The sequence below is a fragment of the Rhincodon typus genome, chromosome 14 (assembly GCF_021869965.1).
Source record: "Rhincodon typus isolate 14 chromosome 14, sRhiTyp1.1, whole genome shotgun sequence".
Lineage (NCBI taxonomy): Eukaryota > Metazoa > Chordata > Chondrichthyes > Orectolobiformes > Rhincodontidae > Rhincodon > Rhincodon typus.
Window position 1 is genome coordinate 22,440,098 of NC_063345.1, and position 12,486 is coordinate 22,452,583.

A 12,486-nucleotide genomic window follows, 5' to 3' on the forward strand; every position below is an offset into this window, starting at 1 on the left:
AAAGAAAAGATTTGCAATGATTTGCATTTATAAATACAGACGCAAGAAGGCAGTTGTGAGTACAGACACAATGAATGGTCCGTAGCTGAATTGAAACAGGCACCCAAGTGTTCGCCTTCCAACACAGCACAGACGTATCATTTAGCATCTTTATTAGGACAAGGTTTATAATTAAGATCCAACTGTGCGTAGGAGGATCAAGAAGAAACGGAAGCAGTTTTCTTGCAAGATTGAGGCTATATCTCCTGGCAATGAATAAAAAGAGACTCTGTGTTTGCTGAAAATTTAATTTGAAAATAGAAAATGCTAGAATCATACAGTGTCTGTCAGTGGATTTGAAGGCAGAGAAAACAGGTGGATGGTTCGAGTGGAAAGGCCTGTGAGGGGCCTCTTCCAGTAATCTGCGAGTATTCGCTTTTTGGATGCTGAGGACCAGCTGTTTAATTCCAGTGTGTTGTGATATTATCTGTAACAAATAGAAACAGCCTGTATAGATTTCATAAATAATCATGTTATAATTACCATTCTAGGAAACAAAGAAAAGAAACCATATGTAGAGGTCTTTTCTTGTTTTGCAATGCATTATTACCCAGCTTAGAAAAGGAGATACAAAGAATAATAGAAAGGCATGATAAAAGTCTTCTTATCAGTCAGTTACTATTGTTCAATTCAGATAATGGGTAAATATGTACTTTTTTGAGTTTGATTTTAATTAAACATTTCATCATAGTTACTACAAAGTCATACATTTTCTCCTCAAGTGTAGTGTGCATTATTGGAATGTCACATTTCACTCGTGCAAAGTAGCTGATTAAATAAATCAGTGACCTGGATAATGCACCTCTCAGTTTGCTTCAGATAAATTAAGCTTCATTCTGCAAAATTTTCAAAATTGAGAGCAAGGCTAGATTTTCACCACAGTGGCAGAAAACAGGAACTGCCTCAGTTTGGGTGTCAGAAGCAAGCCTTTAATTGATATGGAGACAGATTTCCTGTTGAATCAAAGCTCGTGGGGCCAGAATGAGGCAGATTAGAATGCTCAGCCAGCCACCAGTGAGGTTGCAGGTTGTCCTGAGGCAAAATGTTTGCATCAAAACCTCACCCTTTATTAGAGGGACCTGAGATGTCACAGGGAAGTTTGGTGAGGGAAAGGAGAGAGAGATCCTCTTCCTTGAGGGTGGCAGGAGGAAGCCACTTTCTCAAGCAGCTGGGATACCACTTTGTTCAGCATTATTTTCCTCTGTCTCCAATTACTCTTAGTTCCTTCTCTTGCTTCTCCTTGATGGGCTGTTCCCTTCCAGGACCTAACCATCCATAAACTCTTTGGTGGGGCTGTGTTCAACTACAACAGACAAACAAAATGACTAAGATCCTTGCAGGAGGGTACCACCTGATAGCCTAGACACTGAACCAGAGCCCTTCTAAACCTCTGATTCACCGATCAGTTGTGAATCTGATGTGTTGTCTACCCTTCGCAAAGAAGGAATTTGTCATCTGGATGATGGATTGATGTTCAATTCTCTGTGAGATTTCTCTGACCATCTGTTTAGAAAGCCCCACCCTCATTCAACAATAGTTCTCTCATCTCCATGTGTCTTCACCTCTTCCTGTAGCTCCTGTGCTCACAGCAGTGTCTCCTTCTATGTATTTCTAATGCTTCACCTCCAATCTTCTGAAGTCCAGGGCTCTGTCCTACCTGTAAAGGCTGAAGCTGCCCATCTCTATTGCCCTGGTATAAACGTTGAACCCATTGTTTCATGCTGATGACTATGAAAAGTTAAAAATGTAGTAGATTTAAGTAAGAGAAATGAGAAAGAGTGAGAACCAACAAAAGGGGCACCTATGACGGAGTGGAATTAGAAAAAGAGATTAAATTTTTAAAAAAACAAGTAATGGGACAAGTTGTAAAACAAAGATAGGACTAGAGAGATGTAAGTGGCAGAACAGCTGCCCTTTGAAGCATGAACAAGGGAATAACAAGACTAAAACCAAGAGTTACACAGGAAAGGAGAGATTATGGTCAGAAATTGTAGAATTCAGTATTTATTATGGGAAGCTGTAATGTGCATGTTGTGATATGGTTTTCAATGTGTCAACATGTCTAAAGTTTACCATGGAGACTCAAGCCCTTATTGAGACAGATAGCTCAAAATTCATTAATTTGTGGGATGTGCTCATCACTGCCTGGACCAGCATTTGTTGCCCATCCCTTACTGCCTTTGAATGCTTGCTAGGCCATTTCAAAAGGCAGTTAAGAGCCGACCACATTGCTGTTGGTCTGGATGTACAGGCCAGCCAGTCTGGGTAAGGGGGCGGCTGATTTCCTTCCATAAAGAACAGTAGTGAACTAAATGGGTTCCTTGACAATCAGCAGTGGTCACATGATTGATACTAAGCCAGCTCTTCTTTCTAGATTTTATTAAATTCAGGTGCCAGGGAAGTAAGTGAGGCGACAGGGTGAGGTGTTAGGATGTTATGTGGGTCGGGGGAGGTTGATCGGTGAATGGATAAGAGAGTAGGTTGAGTCAGGTACTAGGGCAGGGAAGGATGGGTGACTGGGTGTTCGGGGCAGTCTGGAAATGGGGTAGGGGTGTTGTTGGATGTCTACAGAAGGGGGAATTGGTGGGGTCAGTGTGAGTGATTGGTGAACTTAATGCTTTAGTTACCCAGGAGTTAAAGAAAGTTTTAAGATCTCTAGCTTTTCCTGAGTAATTATTAAGGTGGGGGAACTGGAACCCTCGTAACTCTCACACAGATTTGGGGACTTTTTCAGAGAGATCCAGATGCCCAGCAATTGCCTTTCAGAAGTTTAAACATCTGAGCAATTACTGAGTTGTCAGCAGACTTCTGAGTAATCTTGGCAGCACCCTTCAGTGTATGTTATGTCTGCTTATCCAAAGACAAGAGGAACTTAGCCATTATTTCTGCATCAAACTTTCCTTCATTTGCAAGATTTATTTTTAGATTAACACCCTTCTCTAGTGCAACCTGGCTTCTGTACATACAGATTTTCTTAGAAGATGCAGCTAGTTAATTGCATTAGGTGTTTAATTTACATTTTAATCACAAAACCCAATGAAGCAATGTTTTAAGCACAGATTGTGAAAGGAAGATCTGAGCATCAGTGAACGCTAGGTTTGGAGATTTTAATTATGCATACAGTTACTTGAAAGGTGTAATCATTTATTAAAGCTGTCTTACATTGTGGTTTGTGTTTCCTACCCTTGGTGATTCCATATGTCTGACATCAGTAGTCATACATTCGTATAGATCACACCTAAGCTACAGAAAGACTTTAATGCAAACAGCTTCAACTGCAAATGATGCCAGCCTCTATGTGGATGGAGGAGGAGAGCTATCTAGAAGGGGTCCCCTTAATTGGTTGGTCTGAAATCACAGAAGGGGCAAATTACAATGATAAGCATCATTTGTACCCCACTTCATTAGAACAAAGCATTTCTCAATTGTTTACAATAGATTGAAGAATCACTGAAGTTAAAGAGAAAAGTTGCTCATTTGTCGAATGGACGATAAAGATCCATATCCTGTTTCTGTTAAAGAAAAAAGGTCATCGTTCAAATTTCAGTTGGCGGAGGACAGATGCTGGGAACTGTGGAGGAGAACAAGAGAGATATTGGATGTCACTGGGGAATGACAACAGAGAGACACTGGAGGACAGACTAAATGGAGAAAAAAAGCACTGGAAATCAATATCTGCAAAATTCCATATGGCTTTCTTAACAACTCAAAATGTAAAAGGTATGAAAATAAATTCTCCCCATGCTCTGTGCAACTTAGGAACACACACATATGATAAGTATAAAGCTGAACCCAAGGGTAGCCAGAAGAACTGGGTTAATATTCCTCAGTTTGAACTGAAAGATCTGATGATTTGTTTCCAGTTGAAGACATTAATTTTGTAGCTCCTCACGGATTACAATATAGACTTTTTGTTCAAGCAATTAACAATTCAGGGTTTGATGGTGTCATTAGAATAAAAGACAACACAGCTGGAAAAAGTATCAAACTTGAAACTGAGAGTTTGAAAAATGTTTTTTTTTTAAATCTTTTAACAAACATGCAGTGATAGTATTTTTTTAAAATAGCATGAAGTAGTTTAGCTGCGGAACCATTCAGTAATTGGTCATACTCCCTTGTGTGATGAGCTCACTGCTGTGGTTTGTGCCCAAAAGAAAAATTTTTCTCCTTTAAAAGAACAATTGACTGAAAATATGAAGTAATGCCTCTTGAAAGAAAGATTCGGGGATGAAAATAAACCTTAAATGGCAGGAATTTAAACAGAGCACAGAAGCAAGGGAACCTCAAACACAAATACACATACACATGTTACTAAAGAAACAGCATAAGTCCATCAAGAAAGACAAAGGGTTGAATCTTTCAGCAAAATGGCATTTTAATCAAGTTTCATGGAAAGTTTTCTCTCAAAGGCCCAGCAAGATATCTCATGCCATCATCCCAAACAAGTCTCATTAACTACTGACCATAACAGTGCTCCGCTTGGCTAATGCAAGGTCAAAACTAACATTTGCCTTAGCCAGACAAATGTACCACCACCAGAACATCCTAGAACAGACCGTTAATGATGCCATATTTAAAAGGCACTTGTGTACCAGGTCAAGTGCTGGCAGCCTGGAAGATCGCTGCGAGGTTTGTAAAGCTTACTCCAGACATTGCGGGCAAGGGAAGATTGGCACCCTGATTCACAGACAAAAACCTGGAGGCCCTGGTGAATGGGATGATGCAAGTGTGTGTGTGTATGTGTGTGTGTGTGTGGTGGCGGGGGTGGAGGAACTGGCTGTGTACATTCCCTATGACCATCAGACAAAGCCATGACAACAGACACTACCAACCTGGTCTGAAGTTGCATCTAGGTCAGTGCAGTCTTAGCCACCTGGAGAACCATCTAGTTGTGTAGAAAGCAGGCCAATGATGGTGTAATGCCACCATCTTCTCTTTGTTACCTCACACTCACTATGTCTCAGCTACTACACCCACATCCCACAAGGCTCATGGCCTACCACTCTCTTGCATACAACATCTTCCCTCTGTCTCTCATCCACCAAATCCCTCCACACTACTAACTCTGTTCTGCCTATTCACTCATTCAGGACACTGTGCCACTCACTTTCATCTCACTCAATCCCTCACTCAGTCCAGGAGAAAACAACTCATTATTAGGTTAAAAAAAAATGGCCAAGATGGGTGGTGGGCTGCCCGAAAATCAGCTCCTATGAGGAGAGATGCTAATCTTTACCCTGACCACACCCAAGCACTGCCCCTGCCATTATCAGAGGCTGCTGTTGAATGACCATACTGGGACTCCCGTGTGAAGGATGTCTCCCTTGACCTGATTGAGGGCTACTCCCCTTAGATTGAGACATGACCAATTAGTAGTTGATTCAGCTGCTGGCACATGGTGCATGTATAACGCAGATGTAGCACATTGCCATACGGCAACTTGTCCATCCCCTTGACTGATCACTACTGAAAACCATGACAAGATGTCTGGCTTTGTGTCCATGCTACAACTCAAGGCAACACTGAAGCTCTTGAGTTTGTTAGCTCTGGCTGAGGATCAAAAAGGTAGGACATGGTAAAGCGAGGCAAGGAAAGGCAGAGATGTTGTGATCATTTAAACAGTTGTGAAGTGAATGAGCGTGAGTTGAATGAGTGCTAGCAAAGTCAGAGAGCAGCTCTGAAATGCAAAACGCTCCAGTCTATGTGTTGGTTGCTTGTTGTGTGCACAACATCCTTGCTGCAGCATTGCAATGTGAGGTGCCTGAAGCATTGCACTGAAGTGCAGAAATGGATCAGAGATGAGGCATGATGGTGCAGAGAGGCTGGCACATGTTGAATGCCAGCTGGAATCTGCCCGGTACTAACAATGTGTGAACTCTTCGACCCACTTCACTTAATGCCTCTGTCAAAATGACCTTGTGTCCCTGTCTGTGTGTTTTGACAAAACCATTAGTGCTGAGATCTTCTGCCTGGGTCTGAGCAGGTGCCTGGTCTCTGGCAGTCCCCTGAGTGTCAGTGACCTGGAACATTTCTTTATCAGACAGCTGTGGAAGCATGTCAGTGACATATTCATCAGGTTGTGCTCTCAAGTCTAATCTCCACAGAAAATGTACCGAGGTTAAAGTCCCTGAGCTGGTGGAGCATGGAGATGAAAGCCTTGCTGGTGCACCCTCTGAGGGATCTGTGGCTTCCTCCTTAGATCGATTGATTGGTTGATTTGACTTATTGTCGTGTGTACCTAAAAAGCTTTGTTTGCAAGCAGTACAGGCAGATCATCCTAAGCAAGGACATACAGATCTTTGGGTGCTTGGACAGAGGGAGACATACAGGTTACACTGCACAGGAGGTGCTCGAAGCAAGATCAACTTCACCTGATGAAGGAGCACGGCTCCGAAAGCTTGTGATTTCAAATAAACCTGTTGGACTATAACCTGGTGTCATGTGACTTCCGACCTTGTCCACCCCAGTCCAACACCGGCACCTCCACCTCATATTAATGAACATGTCCAGGTCTCTGTCGGCAAAGCAAGGAGCTAATTTGCCTTTCTGGGCCAAGTCATACATGATAAGAGGACAGGACCAGAGTTTGACATTGCGAAGGCCAGTTCTTAGTTTGCGGCATCTGAAATGTGGTGGAGCTGTGGTTTCAACATGATATCAGCTCTCCATGTCACGTGAATGTTGCAAAGTCCCTGGCAAGTGGTGAGCATTTCAGCCTGTTCTGGCACACAATTGCATGAAACCAGCTGTTGAGGCTGGTTGCATAATCAAAGAGCCGAACAGCAAATGATCACAGGGAAAGGTTGACAAGGACATTGATGGACTGCACGACCTGATTCTCACCAGAAAAAAGTCCCTTTACATAATATCAGAACATTCAACCCATAGAGTATTACAGCACCATAAACAGTCAACATCCTTGTGAAACATATGCACAAGCCACTTATATTTTACTTGCTGTCAGTTCTGGCTTATTTTGAGTCAGAAGGTAATTGAGTTCAAACCTTACTCGAGATATTGAGTTCAGACTGACACTCTGGTGCAGTATTAAGCAAGTGCTACATTGCAGAGGTGCTTAAACTGAGTAGTATTTCAAACAAGTGCAGGCGATCAATCAACATCATAAAAACATGTTGTCTGACCATTATCATATTGTTGTTTGTGAGACCTCATTCTGTGCAAATTTGCTGCTGTGTTTTTTACATTATAACAATCAGTATACTTCATTGGCTATAAAACACTATGACACAGCCTAATGTTATGAAGGGGGCTACATATTTGCAAATCTTTCTTTATCAAGGTTTTGCCGAGACCATTATCATTTTCTCTTTCCTGAGAGGTTTGTGGTTGCCACCTCATTTGTCGAAAGCTGAATGAATATTCCTTCTTTGCTTCCATTGTAACTCAAATTCTTAAAGAAATGCAATGAAAATAGTTTCATTAAAAGGAATACATGTTATAATGCTTGCTTGTAACTATCAGACGCTCCATCTAACTTGTTTAACAACTCGTTTATATAATAAATTTGTAGCGATCTCACGCTACTTAGGCAAGAAGAGAAGTTAGTGAATTATTGATTCTACACTAATTCCATTGGGGAAAGGGGAGATTTGCAGCACTTACTTGCAGTTCAGATTTACTGCTGACAATGTCACAGCAGGGTCATAAACTGCCACCACTAATTGCATCTGTAAAATTCTACCTTTGTTTCCTTATTACACGTAAGAGCTTAGGTTATTTGTAGAGACAAATCAGCTTAAGGTGGGAACTCATATCTTCCTAACTGCTTCGTTGAGGCCCACTTTGAGCATTAATCATGGTCTTTGAAAAGGCCATATCACTATCGTGCCTGATGAAAAATTGAAGTATATACATGTAGTAAATGGAATGTAGTGCCACTCAGGGTTAACTATTTCCCCATATGGCAAGCATCTAAATGAGAAAAACACTGCATTGATTGATTGATTTTGATTACCAAAAGGATGTGGATGCTTTGGAGAGGGTGCAGGGGAGGTTCACCAGGATGTTGCCTGGTATGGAGGGCGCTAGCTATGAAGAGAGGTTGAGTAGATTAGGATTATTTACATTAGAAAGACGGAGGTTGAGGGGGGACCTGATTGAGGTCTACAGAATCATGAGAGGTATAGACAGGGTGGATAGCAAGAAGTTTTTTCCCAGAGTGGGGGACTCAATTACTAGGGGTCACGATTTCAAGGTGAGAGGGGAAAAGTTTAAGGGAGATATGTGTCGAAAGTTCTTTACGCAGAGGGTGGTGGGTGCCTGGAACGCGTTGCTGGCGGAGGTGGTAGAGGCGGGCACAATAGCGTCATTTAAGATGTATCTAGACAGATACATGAATGGGCAGGGAGCAGAGGGATACAGATCCTTGGAAAATAGGTGACAGGTTTAGATAGAGGATCTGGATCGAAGGGCCTGTTCCTGTGCTGTAATTTTCTTTGTTCTTTGTTCTAATTGATTGATTTTATTGTGACCGTATCTATTTCAGCCTAGACCAGAAATTGCTTAGTCTAAGGAAGAAATCGAAATCCATTAAACAAAAGGGTTAAAAATGTCAATACAGGATAGGTATAGGGTGCCTTTTTCCTCAGTTTCAGGCAAAGTAAAACATGAAGTTTTGGCTAGTGGAGTACTTTATTGGCTCATGGCCCTCATTTAGTCCTGACATTGATATCACAAAGCTCACTGGAAAATTCATTTCACTCTGTGCTTTACGAACAAGGCCCAGCTTGTGCTAGGTTAGCACAACAGAAGGTGACTGCACTATTGCTGTGGTGAAAACTAACCATTCCATCCTGGAAATGGAAACATGCTTCTAATGTGTTTTGTCCTGAGTGTTGAAAGTTGAGTAGGAATTCAAGTGAGTAAATTATCTTTAATGCCAAATAATCTATTAATAAGAAATTTATATCAGTCAAATAGAAATGAGAACAGGCCATTTAGCTCCTCAAACTTGTTCTCAGTGAAGGGATGGCTGACCACCTGATACTTATTGAAAGCTTTGAATATGGAAAGTCTAGCAATCTCAGGTTGAACCAAATTGATTGGGCATCAATTGCTGTTTTCAGAAATTATCTACTGTCCTTTACATGTAGAACTGTTTCCTAACTTCTCTTCTTGACTGTGGCTCTAATTTTTAAACCATGCTCCTAGACCTAAACTGTCTAACCAACAGAAATTGTTTCTCGATATCTCTCCTATTTGTTGCCCTTAATATCGTGAGAAATTTGATCAAATCAGATTATAAACATCAAAATTTCAGAAACATGTGGTGTAATCTCTCTTCATTATTCCTAATGTTCTGTTCTCATCCTAATCAACATACTCTGCACTGCCTCTGAGGTCAACATATTCTCCCTAAGTTGTGGAGTCCAGAACTGCTCAGTGACACCTGATGTGGTCTAGTCAGGGCTTTGTATAGCCAAAGTGTGACTTCTACTTTCTTATATGTTAATCCTCTAGATATAAATGCCAGCATTCCATTAGTGATACTTTGTTTTTACTTTTGGTAAGGTGCAATGTATCACTGATGATTGGAAAATCTGCAACCCAATAAATAAGGAGAAAAGCAGGAAGAAGTTGAATAATGTGGTAGCTCCCTGCCAACTTTACCTGCATTCTCCACAGCCAGTCCCAGAAGCATAGCAAATTGGCAAGTACCCTCATAAACTCACTTACCAGTATACATCCCCTGTGATGCTAGCTTCCTGACAACTTTATTTTCTCTATGCTCTGATCCTTGCTCTGCATACCCACTACCCCGAAGTTAGTGCTATCCTAGCTGGTTATTTAATGTAAGTGATTTGCAAGGATGTTGCCAGAGTTGGAGGGTTTGAGCTATAGGGAGAGGCTGAACAGCAGGGCTATTCAGGAGGCTGAGGGGTGACCTTATAGAAGTTTATAAAATCACGAGGAGCATGGATAGGGCGAATATTCGAGGTCTTTTCCCTAGGGTAGGGGAGTCCAAAATTAGAGGACATAAGTTTAAGGTGAGAGAGGAGAGATTTGAAAGGGACCTAAGGGACAACTTTTTCACGCAGAGGGTGGTGCATGTATGAAATGAGCTGCCAGGGGAAGTGGTGGAGATTGGTACAATTACAACATTTAAAAGGCATTTGGATGGGTATATGAATAGGAAGGGTTTAGATGGATATGGACCAAATGCTGGCAAATGGGACTAGATTAATATAGAATATTTAGTTGGCATGGATAAGTTGGAATGAACAGTCTTTTTCTGTGTTGCACATCTTATGACTCTATGATTACTTGCATTTATCTTAGTTTTGTTGACTTGATCCTAGTACACATATTTCTAGGTAACCAAGCTCTGCTTTAAAGTAATTTGTTACTTCTAAATTTTCAATGGCTATATTTTCAATTGTCTGATTCTTTGTAAAGATACCACTTTGGCCAGGCACTTGTATTGTTTCATCAAAGGAGAGATCACATGTACTTTCCAAGGTTTAAAAGCTATTACCAGCCTCCCATTCCCTTTCAGGCTAAGTTCCTCTCTCCCCACCTCAGGTCAGCCTCGTTTCCCTCTGTCCCCACCACCCCTCCCCCAACCAAGTTAAATGTCCTGATTGGCAACATTGGAAATTAGTCATCTATCCTTCTTCCTGTGTTAAATTGTGCCTTAGTTATTCACATCCACAAGACACAGTAGCACTTTGCGTCCACTTCACAACTTATGATAGATTTAGTCATCTGTGAGATTGACAGAGGAAGTATTTTCAAAGAGTGTAAACTGGTGGCACATGTTTGAGATGATTATGCACTATATATTTGGGTGTTTTATTTTGGTATGGTGTAGATTGAACTAAAAAGCTTGTGCAAGATAGCATTCTGTTGTACTTTTACAGTCAGTGCAGAGGAGCTTGTTGGTCCATCAGTCTGGACTGAATTCAAATATAGGTCCCTGAAGTACCCCTGTACTTCTTTGCTAATTCAAAATATTACCTCTTGTAGGTTTTTTCTTCTTAATTGACCTATTGGCTATTTTAATGACTATTTCATAAATATTACATTTGTTCTTTAAGTAGAAGAAAAATTATGAACGACTCGGATTTTCTTTTCCTTCATTCATTGATGTGTTGATATGTTTATTTTTATCTTCTGTATAACCATTCTTTGTTTCAAAAAATTAACTAAATAATGAGCTTTGATTGGTTAAGTTTACACACACATTCACTAAGCAGGAAACATATTTTGCTTGTTTTTATGGCACAGTAAATAAACTAACAATGCTATGGGGTATCTTATCATACGTTAAAATTTCTGCTTAAGAACGCTTCATAGTGAGAAAGGCAGGCAGGAGAACTATCTAAAGTTCCATCTTTGTATTTTCAATTCTGTTACATTGTAATTGTCAGTAATATTTTAAATTTATTCCAATGGCTTCCTAGGCTGTTAGGGAAACATCATTTTCATTTTGAAGTTATCAGGTTTTTGAACTGTACCAAGGCTTTATTAACATCTCCACTAACTATGCATCATCATGTTCCCTATGTGTACCACCATGATGCACAATGCCATTAATAATGTTACCCTCTCGTAGGGCTCTCAAAACAGCAGGAATAACTCTTTAAGGTTGTAATGTTCCTCATGAAATATTATTTCTTTAATATACTTAATTCCTACATTTTCAGAAAATTAAATTTTCAGAATGAGACCATATAATGGTGGCGTGTTCAGAAACACTTTATAACGCTAGCTCTAATTTGTAAACTAATGAAAATATTTTGATACATTTTCATTAAGATAATGTCTTTTTAAAAGTTTATATTGATGAATCTTGATTTGATAAGTTATTTCATCCATGGTTAATCTCAATTTGTAAAAGGGATTGAGGGATATATATCCTTGGAAGAATGGAAAACGTAATTTCAAAGATCTTAAATATTAATGTTCATTAGTATTGCTGCCTTAATTTCTTTAAGATTATCTACATTCATGCAATGTAGTGTTGTTGGAAAGCATTGTTTTGCCACTTGTAGCTGATGTTACCATGTTGAAAATATGGCAAAAATATTTTCTTTCCATAAACAAAAATGAACAACACAAATGTTCATAAAAGCAATTTTTTTTAAATGAGACACATTAAATCTTCTGCAGTTTATTACCCTCCTTCTCCTATCAGATAACTTCTAATGTGTTAGGAATTTGATACTGTCAGTTACATTGCTTGTTAAAAGAATGCTACAGTGACAAAACAACTTCATTTATCAAGAGAAGTGCAATAGTATAGTGGGATATGGCTTTGTGCCAATAGTTCTTCCACTTGCTGGACTCCTGATCTCAGCATGTTAATATAGGGAAATTATGAAGCATTTCTCTAGCGGAGCGGCACTCACAATATAGATACAAAGCATGGTTACTCCACTTGTCTTAATAGATGCTGAAAGACCCCACAGTCAGTTCCCATTTATC